The 14,170-nt window shown below is 45.9% G+C and overlaps 1 long non-coding RNA gene across 1 annotated transcript in view; it reads right to left on the bottom strand.

Moving 5' to 3' along the window:
- Nucleotides 1-4,693: 4,693 nt before the first annotated feature.
- The window catches only part of LOC134928748 (uncharacterized), a 28,216-nt gene continuing 18,739 nt past the window's right edge, over nt 4,694-14,170 (bottom strand). The window contains exon 3 of the long non-coding RNA XR_010177982.1: nt 4,694-4,917. This is a non-coding gene — a long non-coding RNA (uncharacterized LOC134928748). The remainder of the gene's footprint in view (nt 4,918-14,170) is intronic.

The raw sequence follows: 14,170 nt of genomic DNA on the forward strand, positions 1-14,170 counted from the left end.
AAATGTTTATAATTAAATATACAATATTTTGATGCCACAATCTTCCTGCTGCAGTGTGATGACAGCCTTACATCGTTACTATGCTGGTTAGAGCCTGACAAATGGATGAGCTGAAATTCTCTGTGCTTCTGTTAACATTTGAATGCACTGACTACAGTATGTGAAGGCTGTTTTACTCTTTCCCTCCTCATCTTCTGCAGGTCTGTATGTACCAGTGCTGAAAGTAGGGTGGTTTGGGGTGGTACGGAGTACCATTAAGAAATGCATACCACCAGCCCACCGCTGGGGCATAATTTATAAAGGGCATTTTTGTGTGTGGGACATAAAAGGTGTCAGTGGCATATCTGTGTTTGGCATAATATGTAATAGGCATTACAGTGTGTTTGTATAATATGTAATGGTCATTATGGTGTGTGGCATAATGGGCATTATGGTGTGTGGCATAATGTGTAATGGGTGTTACGGTGTGTGGCATAATGTGTAATGGGCATTACAGTGTGTGGCATAATGTGTAATGGGTGTTAACGGTGTCTGGCATAATGTGTAATGGGCATTATGGTGTGTGGCATGATGTGTAATAAGCATTATGGTGTGTGGCATAATGTGGCCATGCCCCTATTGTCATGTAGCCACTCCCCTACTTTCATGTCACCACGCCCCCTCACACCCATTTTTACTATCAGTACCACTAAGAACACATTTCTACTTGCACCAATGGTATGTACCAAGCCAGGAACCTGCATTTTGTAGGCCACTATAGTAGGTGTCCTTCTCTTTGTCAAATTACCCTAAAAGGTGCCTGGATAATACTGACATTGTAGCAATACATAACAATTACCAATTATTTAAATACCTTCTACTGTATTAAAAAGAAAAACTTCTCCTTTAATAATCTAATCCTTTTCATGTTTTCCAGGATAGTACAATAGACAGGAGTTTCTGTAGTTCGGAGACAAATTTCAGCTGATAATTGGTGCTCGGTGGGAGGCTTAAATATGACATCAAAGCTCAGGGATTGTTACGGGCTTCTGATTACAGAAACAAGTTCTCCATCAATTGTAAGCTCTGCATTTTTACAAGGATGTAATTTGTTTACAGCAATGTTCTCTATAATTATTTTTCCTTATCGAAGAAGACAGAAAGACATGAATAAAAAAAATAAAAAATAAAAAAATTGGAAACTGGGGATAACAGAATTAATTACTCTGATAAAGCACAAAAGAAACATTTTTGTGCAGTTGTTTTGTTTAGAAATAAGCAGAGGGGGAGGAAAACAGTCGCAAAAAACACTGCAGCCAGTCAGATTGGAGCTCTCATTTTCATGGCGCCGTTCATAAAATAAAAGCAAAGATTTGATTGGTTGCTGAGGACCAGGTATAAAACAGCGGGGTTGTTACATGGGGGTGTGGTATGTTAGATAGACTAGACTTAGGTCGACAGCGTCTAGGTCGACCACTATTGGTTAACAGTAAATAGGTTGACAAGTCTTGTCGACCTAGAGACCGGATCCCATTACATGGTGGGGGAATTCAATATTAGTGCACTGACGACACTGCGCTGTTACCACAGCAACAAACGATTATTGGTTGAATGACTAGAAATGTGTTCTCCAACAGCAGGTGCAAAAGGCACAGTGCATCCCATTACCGGGTAGCACAGTAGTTAGCATTGCTGGTATGGTTCCAACCGTCTTTGTGGCGTTTATATCTTCTCCTGCGTTTTGAAAAGGGTTTCCTACATGTGTTCTTATTTTCTAATTTTAAACTATTGTTTTTTATTTTGGTTCTAATTTCATCCTCATGTTATGGTTTTGCCTTTGCAGAAACCTTGCTCAAGCATTTTGGTTTGGATTCAGTTTTTTCGTTCTGTAAAAAAAAAATATTGATAAAAATTGATAGAAACAGCTAAATTCATGACAATTTTTGCAAACCAAATCCCCAAATTCGAAGTTAAAATCCAAATTCCGAACCTCATGAAGAGCCGAACCGGAACTTAGATTGGATTCTCTCGGGAGATCCGGACTGGGTTTTGGTTTGGTTTGCATGCTCAAAATTTGGGTGGATTCAGATCTCTGCAGAACCAAATGGCACATCTCTAATTTCAATCACCTGAGATGGGTGTAAACCTTGATGTCCTTTTGAGGTAAGGAAAAGTCTGCGTGGAAAGTGTTTGACTCCTGTGATGGACCAAGGAAGGAATAAGAGAAGCGGCAACTACTGTCGCTGAGTCTAGGCAGGCTTATCCTCACTGCACGGTGATATTCTGCACTCCGGTATGACCCACTTACACTGGATTCTCCCACAGTGTCATGGGTCTTCGCTGCCAGTGACTTACACTCTAATCACCTTCTCCCTTATCCCCACCTCTCTGTTACCTTCTGTAGGGGAGATGTACCAAGCCTAGGAGAGAGATAAAGTGGGGTGCTGTAGTTGCCTAAAGCACCCATCAGCTTCATAGACTGCGTTATATAAGCAACAGATAGGAGCTGATTGGTTGATTTGGGCAACTTGTCTACTCTATCTCTCTCCAAGGGGTAAATGTAAATGGCACTGGGTGATAGCAGGCGCTGGGTGATAGCAGGTGGTGGGTGATAGCAGGTGGTGGGTGATAGCAGGCGGTGGGTGATAGCAGGCGGTGGGTGATAGCAGGTGGTGGGTGATAGCAGGTGGTGGGTGATAGCAGGCGCTGGGTGATAGCAGGCGCTGGGTGATAGCAGGTGCTGGGTGATAGCAGGAGCTGGGTGATAGCAGGTGCTGGGTGATAGCAGGAGCTGGGTGATAGCAGGAGCTGGGTGATAGCAGGTGGTAGGTGATAGCAGGAGCTGAGTGATAGCAGGAGCTGGGTGATAGCAGGTGCTGGGTGATAGCAGGCACAGAGTGATAGCAGGTGCTGTGTGATAGCAGGTGCTGGGTGATAGCAGGTGGTAGGTGATAGCAGGAGCTGAGTGATAGCAGGAGCTGGTGATAGCAGGTGCTGTGTGATAGCAGGAGCTGGGTGATAGCAGGAGCTGGGTGATAGCAGGAGCTAGGTGATAGCAGGTGCTGGGTGATAGCAGGAGCTGGGTGATAGCAGGTGCTGTGTGATAGCAGGAGCTGGGTGATAGCAGGAGCTGGGTGATAGCAGGAGCTGGGTGATAGCAGGAGCCGGGTGATAGCAGGTGCTGGGTGATAGCAGGTGCTGGGTGATAGCAGGAGCTGGGTGATAGCAGGAGCTGGGTGATAGTAGGAGCTGGGTGATAGCAGGAGCTGGGTGATAGCAGGTGGGGGGTGATAGCAGGTGGTGGGTGATAGCAGGAGCTGGGTGATAGCAGGTGGTGGGTGATAGCAGGTGGTGGGTGATAGCAGGTGCTGGGTGATAGCAGGAGCTGAGTGATAGCAGGAGCTGGGTGATAGCAGGTGCTGGGTGATAGCAGGTGCTGGGTGATAGCAGGTGCTGGGTGATAGCAGGAGCTGGGTGATAGCAGGAGCTGAGTGATAGCAGGAGCTGGGTGATAGCAGGAGCTGGGTGATAGCAGGAGCTAGGTGATAGCAGGTGCTGTGTGATAGCAGGAGCTTGGTGATAGCAGGTGCTGTGTGATAGCAGGAGCTGGGTGATAGCAGGAGCTGGGTGATAGCAGGCGGTGGGTGATAGCAGGAGCTGGGTGATAGCAGGCGCTGGGTGATAGCAGGAGCTGGGTGATAGCAGGAGCTGGGTGATAGCAGGAGCTGGGTGATAGCAGGAGCTGGGTGATAGCAGGTGGGGGGTGATAGCAGGTGGTGGGTGATAGCAGGAGCTGGGTGATAGCAGGAGCTGGGTGATAGCAGGTGGTGGGTGATAGCAGGTGCTGGGTGATAGCAGGTGCTGGGTGATAGCAGGTGCTGGGTGATAGCAGGAGCTGGGTGATAGCAGGTGCTGGGTGATAGCAGGTGCTGGGTGATAGCAGGTGCTGGGTGATAGCAGGAGCTGGGTGATAGCAGGAGCTGGGTGATAGCAGGTGCTGGGTGATAGCAGGTGCTGGGTGATAGCAGGTGCTGTGTGATAGCAGGTGCTGGGTGATAGCAGGAGCTGGGTGATAGCAGGAGCTGAGTGATAGCAGGAGCTGGGTGATAGCAGGTGCTGGGTGATAGCAGGCGCTGGGTGATAGCAGGAGCTGGGTGATAGCAGGAGCTGGGTGATAGCAGGAGCTGGGTGATAGCAGGAGCTGGGTGATAGTAGGAGCTGGGTGATAGCAGGAGCGGGGTGATAGCAGGTGGTGGGTGATAGCAGGAGCTGGGTGATAGCAGGTGGTGGGTGATAGCAGGTGCTGGGTGATAACAGGTGCTGGGTGATAGCAGGTGCTGGGTGATAGCAGGTGCTGGGTGATAGCAGGAGCTGAGTGATAGCAGGAGCTGAGTGATAGCAGGTGCTGGGTGATAGCAGGTGCTGGGTGATAGCAGGAGCTGAGTGATAGCAGGAGCTGGGTGATAGCAGGTGCTGAGTGATAGCAGGAGCTGGGTGATAGCAGATAGCAGTAGCTCAGTGTGGGACTTTGAACAATCTTCACATACTCTGTCCACAGATAATTACAAGCGATAGAGCATCTGAGTAGACATAAAGACATTTACAGTAGAGCACAGCGGAACACGGCAAGAGAAAAGCAGCATCGCAGAGCTTTGTAAGGAGACTCAGACTAATGCGCACATGATAATCAATGTGATCTATGTAATGTTGTCACTCCAAGTTGTTTTATTTATGCAAATAAGAAGCACATTGTGAGCGAGAAAGACGCTCTTGGGAGGGACATGGGGAATATTCCAGACGGGAGTACTGACGTACATGCAATCCCTTTCTGAGCTGCGTTTTGCTTCCTTCTCATCCCATTCGTATCACTGAGAAATACGTCATCTTATTTCCTTTTCATATCTGAATGATGTTCCACCGTGAGACCATATCGGACTCCTACCAAGCAAAAAAGTAATTAATAGTAAAACACATTCCATTAATTTCTTATCGGAAATGATGCGAGTACAAACATGAAAGTAACGTCTCAATAGAACATTAACTTGAGTTACAGGGTGCGCTATCAGCCTGACAAGCGTGCGGTTTTATGTTACATACATTAACCATGTACATTACATGTAAATCCCTCCACACCACCCGGTGTCAGACCATTTCTCTGATTCCTGCACGGAGAGGTATCCTACAATAGAGACCCAGCATCACGGACAGTCGCTGCAGACATTCAGGACAATCATTAAAAGTATGTAAGCAAAGCACAGGATAAATGCAGAATTAGCTCTTGATTTACAGAATAAAACAGACAGGCAGGATTGGTGAACTGGTCCTTATCTGCTGTCAACATTGGGGGATTTTATTAACGATTGTCCAATACTTTAGTACAATGTAATCTGCATTATAGGAACTTTCATCAGTCAAAGCTACTTTGTTTACTCAAAAAAACAAAATTAATGCATGAACGTTTTACAGATTATGTCTGACACCACTTTCATAGAAATAGGAAATCAAAGCTCTGTGCTGCTGGGGACCCTGCTCCTCCCACTATATAACTCTCAGACTGTGGCTTCCTGCTGCCCCCATTCACCTCCTCACATCATGTCACTGCCCCTGTCACATGCAGCCCTGTCCTCACTGACACATCACTCATCTCCTGATATACTCTGTGCTGCTGGGGACCCTGCTCCTCCCACTGTATAACTCTCAGTCTGTGGCTTCCTGCTGCCTCCATTCCCCTCCTCACATCATGTCACTGTCCCTGTTACATGCAGCCCTGTCCTCACTGACGCATCATTCATCTCCTGATATACTCTGTGCTGCTGGTCACCCTGCTCCTCCCACTATATAACTCTCAGGCTGTGGCTTCCTGCTGCCTCCATTCACCTCCTCACATCATGTCACTGCCCCTGTCACATGCAGCCCTGTCCTCAGTGATACATCACTCATCTCCTGATATACTCTGTGCTGCTGGGGACCCTGCTCCTCCCACTATATAACACTCAGTCTGTGGCTTCCTGCTGCCTCCATTCCCCTCCTCACATCATGTCACTGCCCCTGTCACATGCAGCTCTGTCCTCACTGACACATCACTCATCTCCTGATATACTCTGTGCTGCTGGGGACCCTGCTCCTCCCACTATATAACTCTCAGTCTGTGGCTTCCTGCTGCCTCCATTCCCCTCCTCATGTCATGTCACTGCCCCTGGCACATGCACCCCGTCCTATCACATCAGTCATCTCCTGATATACTCTGTGCTGCTGGGGACCCTGCTCCTCCCACTATATAACTCTCAGTCTGTGGCTTCCTGCTGCCTCCATTCCCCTCCTCACATCATGTCACTGCCCCTGTCACATGCAGCCCTGTCCTCACTGACACATCACTCATCTCCTGATATACTCTGTGCTGCTGGGGACCCTGCTCTTCCCACTATATAACCCTATATCTGTGCCACCATTCCCCTCCCACAACTGCCAATATTCTGGCTGGTCCTCTGATTTGACACAGTGGGGGGTTTGCGAAGGGTGTGGCTTGCTAAAGAGGGCTGTAGGGAGGCTGCGGCTGTAATGTACCGTGGGATCTCTCACCTACCATGGCTGTAAACTCTCGGGAGACGGGGGGTGGGGACTTTCAATGCACTGCGGCCGATTAGAGGCACAGCTGGTGGATGCCTCAGTAGGAAGCCCACCGTCTGCAGCATTAACATAAAGTCACACCACTGAAGAGGTCACTGCCTCACCCATAATATGAAACGTTCTGATGTGAGTGTGACTCAGGCACATATAGTATACAGTATATACAGTGCACCTATAAGGAGGCATGTTTCCTGTCAGTGCTGGACAGCTGCTGAAATCACAGGCAAAGATGATAATGATAATAAGCAGAATTAGCTAACCGCTTCTGATTGGCTGATTGTGTATCGTTAACCCCTTCAGCAAATAGTATTAGAAGCATTAGTGTCATAACTATCCACTATATAAAAGTGAAAGTCTGTCCTTCTATACTAATCCACAGTTTACAAGCGAAGATCATGAAATTTTACAAAAGAGCGTATTAAAACACGGCGGAGGCAACTAATACAATTTGAAATCCCTAGCACCCCTAGGGGTGGGACAGCAGCACAGAGTATGTCAGGAGACAGCAAAACTCCGGATTTGCAGGAGCAATGTACTCAAAACTTGGTACACATATGACTTACACACTGGGAACAAACACTGTGGGGGGAAGACACCCCTAGATGTTGACGAGCAACACTGATTATATCAGGAGGTCAGTGAGGTGTCAGTGAGGACAAAGCTGCATGTGACAGGGGCGGTGACAGGATGTGAGGAGGGGAATGGAGGCAGCAGGAAGCCACACACTGAGAGTTATATAGTGGGAGGAGCAGGGTTCCCAGCAGCACAGAGTATATCAGGAGATGAGTGATGTATCAGTGAGGACAGGGCTGCATGTGACAGGGGCAGTGACATGATGTGAGGAGGGGAATGGAGGCAGCAGGAAGCCACAGACTGAGAGTTATATAGTGGGAGGAGCAGGGTCCCCAGCAGCACAGAGTATATCAGGAGATGAGTGATGTGTCAGTGAGGACAGAGCTGCATGTGACAGGGGCAGTGACAGGATGTGAGGAGGGGAATGGAGGCAGCAGGAAGCCACTGACTGAGAGTTATATAGTGGGAGGAGCAGGGTCCCCCAGCAGCACAGAGTATATCAGGAGATGAGGGATGTGTCAGTGAGGACAGGTCTACATGTGACAGGGGCAGTGACATGATGTGAGGAGGGGAATGGAGGCAGCAGGAAGCCACAGACTGACAGTTATATAGTGGGAGGAGCAGGGTCCCCAGCAGCACAGAGTATATCAGAAGATGAGTGATGTGTCAGTGAGGACAGAGCTGCATGTGACAGGGGCGGTGACAGGATGTGAGGAGGGGAATGGAGGCAGCAGGAAGCCACACACTGAGAGTTATATAGTGGGAGGAGCAGGGTTCCCAGCAGCACAGAGTATATCAGGAGATGAGTGATGTGTCAGTGAGGACAAAGCTGCATGTGACAGGGGCGGTGACAGGATGTGAGGAGGGGAATGGAGGCAGCAGGAAGCCACACACTGAGAGTTATATAGTGGGAGGAGCAGGGTTCCCAGCAGCACAGAGTATATCAGGAGATGAGTGATGTATCAGTGAGGACAGGGCTGCATGTGACAGGGGCAGTGACATGATGTGAGGAGGGGAATGGAGGCAGCAGGAAGCCACAGACTGAGAGTTATATAGTGGGAGGAGCAGGGTCCCCAGCAGCACAGAGTATATCAGGAGATGAGTGATGTGTCAGTGAGGACAGAGCTGCATGTGACAGGGGCAGTGACAGGATGTGAGGAGGGGAATGGAGGCAGCAGGAAGCCACTGACTGAGAGTTATATAGTGGGAGGAGCAGGGTCCCCCAGCAGCACAGAGTATATCAGGAGATGAGGGATGTGTCAGTGAGGACAGGGCTGCATGTGACAGGGGCAGTGACATGATGTGAGGAGGGGAATGGAGGCAGCAGGAAGCCACAGACTGAGAGTTATATAGTGGAAGGAGCAGGGTCCCCAGCAGCACAGAGAATATCAGGAGATGAGTGATGTGTCAGTGAGGACAGCGCTGTATGATACAGGGGCAATGACATGATGTGAGGAGAGGAATGGAGGCAGCAGGAAGCCACAGACTGAGAGTTATATAGTGGGAGGAGCAGGGTCCCCAGCAGCACAGAGTATATCAGGAGATGAGTGATGTATCAGTGAGGACAGGGCTGCATGTGACAGGGGCAGTGTCATGATGTGAGGAGGAGAATGGAGGCAGCAGGAAGCCACAGACTGAGAGTTATATAGTGGGAGGAGCAGGGTCCCCAGCAGCACAGAGTATATCAGGAAATGTTTCATTTATTTAAAACTTGCATCAAAATTTACAATATATACAGAATAAAACAAATAAATAAATACATTATACAAAAAAAAATAATAATAATGATTAACAAACAGAACTCAAATTTACATTCCTTGAATAAATAATATACACTATATATATATAAATATTCAGAAATAATACTCCAAACCAACCACCACCCTCACCAACACTCCACCCAAATCTACACACTTATGTTTAAGAAAAACTGAGCAAAGCTAGTTAAATGTATGCAAACCTATTCCATAAAAAATGAAAGTACTCAAAATCTATGGGATGTGAAATGAAGAAAAGACCCTAAAGCTAGATTTAGAGAGGACTTCTACCACCCACTCAAGGGGGTTTCAGGTGGCCCCACCAACGAGACCACCTGACAGCATCCATCCTCTCCTTATCCAGAACCATCATCCTTTCCACCTCGTGCAGATTTAAATCCACCACCACTTCACAGGGAAGGACTTTATTTCTTATGGACACCTGACACCGTGCCATCCAAGTATGATATTTAACTGCTAAACTGACTAAAAAAATGGTGGTCAAATTAAATCTACCATATCTTTTGAATGCTCCATAAGCCCACTCAGGGTAACTAAGCCCCAAAAGGCACGGGATACGTAAAGCTCTTGAAACTCTCTTGTAAATTTCTACGTTAAAGGGGCACCTGATCAAGAAATGGTCCATTGTCTCCACCTCCCCTAGACATTCCTCCCGTGGACAACCACGATCACTGGCATTTCTCCACATCATGTTCCCCTTTACGTAAAGCTTCCCATGGAAAAAAAGCCAAGCAATATCTCTGTGATAGATATTTGGGGGTTGGGGGCTGCGCTAATACCACTTTGTTTATAAAGTAGCAGCTGGGAGAAAAGGGGGTTTTCCACTCCCCCTATCTGTAAATGATATATAAAGAAAAAGGAGATCCCCCGCGCTTACTCTATACAAAGTTCAGGCACACATAACTTTTTTAAAAGAATTTTTTATTTTATTGTGAATGGTTCATAGGGTTTTCCAAAATAAAAGTTTTTTTAAAACTTTAAGTTCATATAAAAAATTTTTTTTGAAACTATAAATTCATATATATAAAAAAATTCATATATCTAAAAAATTCTTTCTATTTAAGAAAAACTTCATATATGTATATATAGAGGAAACCTAATACCGGTATACACAACAGACATATAAGACAATACAAGATAGTAAGAAAATGGAATAAATGGAATATATGATTCTCTAGACAGATACGCTTCAGCGTTTTACTCTGTCTATATTCTTATTGTGTTTATGTCCCAAAGTGCACCGTTTGTATGTCTCTATTGTACTTGTATATCAATCCGTGTGTATACACAAGTCTTTATAAAAGGTGCTCAGCTCGTCCTTATGCGGAAGGGGATGTCCCTCTAGTGAAGGGAAAATAGACTGATGTGTAAAGGTTCTCCGTGGGTTAGGGGGTATATTGTAAAAAATCTTCTTTCCCCACTAACCTTGTAGGTGTCTTCCCGTGCTGGAGACTTGTGTCTCAAATCGTCCAGAGGATGTTGGTGTCTACACGAAGACGGCTGTAGAAATGTCCAAAAAATCCTAGAGGAGGAATCAGATCTACGAATTCAACAAACTAACTTCATCATAGAAGGGATTAGATTCATCCTGACCCATAACTATTTTTGGTTTGGTGGCCATTTTTACAATCAGACACAAGGAACCGCAATGGGGACGAATTTTGCGCCGTCATATGCGAATCTGTTCCTTGCACAATGGGAAAATGAGAGAATATGGACCAACAACAAATATCTTTCAAATCTAATTATTTGGACACGGTACATAGATGATGTACTCCTTATCTGGGACGGTACAGAAGAAAACCTCAATGAGTTTCTGGAAGACATTAATCAAAATAAAGTCAATCTGGAATTCACACAGGAGGTGAGTCGAAACAGCATAAATTTTCTGGACCTTACCATTTTCATTTATGACAACAAGATCGAAACTAAGACCTTTATGAAGCCAGTGGATTGCAACAATTATCTAGACGCTAAGAGCGTTATTGTGCTTAATGACATAAGCACAATAAGAATATAGACAGAGTAAAACGCTGAAGCGTATCTGTCTAGAGAATCATATATTCCATTTATTCCATTTTCTTACTATCTTGTATTGTCTTATATGTCTGTTGTGTATACCGGTATTAGGTTTCCTCTATATATACATATATGAAGTTTTTCTTATATAGAAGGAATTTTTTAGATATATGAATTTTTTTATATATATGAATTTATAGTTTCAAAAAAAATTTTTTAGATGAACTTAAAGTTTAAAAAAAACTTTTATTTTGGAAAACCCTATGAACCATTCACAATAAAATAAAAAATTATTTTAACAAAGTTATGTGTGCCTGAACTTTGTATAGAGTAAGCGCGGGGATCTCCTTTTTCTTTATAAGCAATATCTCTGAACTTCAGCGGTATTCTCTCCGAATTAATCAGAGCCAACCCTGCTGAAGCGACATCACTCGGGCAATCCCTTAGTGACAGCGGAACATGAAAGTGGGTTCGCAAAATCCTCTCCCCCAACTCCTTCCTGGAAAGACTTTTGACTTCCCCCACTTCCAGTCCCCAACGCTTTATCACTTTCAAGCACTGGATAACGTAGATCGGGAGATACCCATGCCGAATTTGGGGACTCTTCACTTGGCCTCCTTCTAACCAAAACCTGAGGAAGGGAGACACCCAGATCTCAAAGCCACTTACCCATCGAGGGGGAGTCTCTAACAGTAGGCTCCCAAAATTAAGTTTTACAAAGGTTGTTACAAAAAAGACCACAGGATTGACCATACTCAAACCCCCGTCTTTCCTCGACTTATAAGTGATGCCCCTCTTGACTATATTTATTCTGTTCCCCCAAAGTAACATAAAGAACAGAGAGTTCAATTTGGTCCATAAAGATTGAGGCAAGAAGCACACATAGCTAACATACAGAAATATCGGGATCAGGTAGGTTTTGCACAAGTCAACCTTTTCCCTGTAAGAGAATTTCCATCTCTTCCAGCTCTCTACTTTCCGGGCAGCATTTTCCAGAGTTCTCTCCCAATTTAGAGTGGCATAGTCACCATGGTCGAAACAGATGCCTAAAATCTTTATCTGTGAACTGGCCGGGGGGAGGCTGTCCGGAAGGCAGAATTCCTCGCCTTCCTCCCCCATCCAGAAAACGTCACACTTCTCGTGGTTTATTCTGGAGCATGAAGCTTCAGAGTATTCACAGATGAGATTTTCTACTTCACGTGCCTCTGCCACTGATGACAAAACCACTGTGACATCATCTGCGTAAGCCACTACCTTCAGAGGGAACTCCGATCCCAGCTGCACTCCTCCCACTGCACCGTTCTCTACCCGTCTGATGAAGGGATCGATCGCGAATACATATAGAAGGGGGCTCAGGGGGCATCCCTGACGAACACCAGAGCTCACGCCAAAGGTAGGACCTACCCAACCATTAACAACTGGGAAGCTCTCGGCCTGACTGTATATTGTTCTTAGCCAATTCACCACCCTGACTGGAAAACCATACCTTTCAAGCAAGGCCCACAGGTACTCATGATTTACTCCGTCAAAAGCCTTAGACTGATCTAATGCCAGCAAGTACTTTCCCCATTTCTCAGCACGGCACTGCTCTATGGCCTCCCGGACGCCAAGGACTGCACTAAAGGTGCTGCGGCCCTTCACAGTACAGTGCTGAGATGGAGAAAGCAGTTGTTCAGAAAATTTCAACAACCTATTAAAAAGTACTTTTGCCAAAATCTTTCTATCTGTATTGAGAAGGGCAATGGGGCGCCAGTTCTCAATGCGAGATGGATCCTTACCTTTGGACAACAATATGAGAGCAGATAACCTCATAGAAGGAGGGAGAATTCCCTCGACCAGGCACTCATTATATACTTCTACAAGGCGGGGAATCAAGAGGTCTGCAAAAGCTATATAAAACTCAGATGTTAACCCATCTGGGCCTGGAGACTTCTTTAAATTTAACCCATCAATCGCCTTCCTGATTTCCTCTGCTGTCACATTATTACCCAAAGTTTCAAAAGAGGCATCTGGGTTACGAAGACCAGGCGTCTCCCTTAGAAATGTTTCCATCCTTTCTCTGATAAGTGGCTGCTCAGACAAAAGATCGGAGTAATAGGATCCAATAACATTCAGGATGCCTTCCTTGTCCTCTTGAAGGACACCCTGTTTGTCATACAGACCCCTCACCTCCTTCACCTCAACTGATTTTCCACAGCTCTGGTAGGGATCAGGTGAGTGGTACTTTCCAAAATCCCTCTCCAGAACCAAGGAATCCAGCCGGTTATACTGATATTCCTTCATCTGAGCCTTCACCCGGGAGATTTCCCCACTATCTCCACACTCAGAGATTAAGAAATCTAATTTCCTTCTCAGGTTCTGATAGATATTCCGTCTTATCAAGTTCTTTTTTGCTACCAGCCTACGGAAGAGTCTCCGAATTCTCTTTTTAGTATCTTCCCACCACTCAGATCTACTCCAACCCGCCTCCAAAAGTGTTTCCTGGGATTGAAAGAAGTCTCTAAAGGATTGTCTAACCCTTTCTTCCTTTAGGAGCTCAGAGCTCAAGCGCCATAGGCCCCGTCCTTTCTGAGTAGCTTTTGAAGCATTCAAAGTAATAGAGAGAAAAGCGTGATCAGAGAACTCTACTAGCTTTACCTCTGGAGGCAAAGTTTTCGAAGTTCCCTTAACAAAAAACCTGTCTACCCTAGACCTACGACTACCACTAAAATAGGTGTAACCCGTGAGGTCTGGGAAATGGCGAACATGCACATCCACCAGACCGGCCTGTCTAACCATGCTAACTAAAAAATTGGAATCAGGACCCAGTGTTGTCCTTGAACCTCCCCTGTCTTTTGGCCTGATAATGGTGTTGAAATCACCTCCAAAGACAATCTGCTGGGCCGTAAAAAGGAACGATTTTATCTCCCTGAAGAGACATTTCCTGTCCCATGAAGACTGTGGCCCATAAATGTTAATGAGTCTCAGGTCATGTCCCCTCAGGTTGACATCCAAAATCATACACCTTCCTGCCTGTAATTCTATAACCTTGTGCACGGTTACCATACCAGTAAAAAGTACTGCCACCCCACCGTACGGCTCGGCCGCAAGAGACCAGTAAGAAGGCCCACGCCTCCACTCACGCTTCAACTTGTGGAGGGTGTCCAACTTAGTAATTCTAGTCTCTTGAAAAAATAAAAAGTCAATCTCAATCG

The sequence above is a fragment of the Pseudophryne corroboree genome, chromosome 5 (assembly GCF_028390025.1).
Source record: "Pseudophryne corroboree isolate aPseCor3 chromosome 5, aPseCor3.hap2, whole genome shotgun sequence".
Classification (NCBI taxonomy): Eukaryota; Metazoa; Chordata; class Amphibia; order Anura; family Myobatrachidae; genus Pseudophryne; species Pseudophryne corroboree.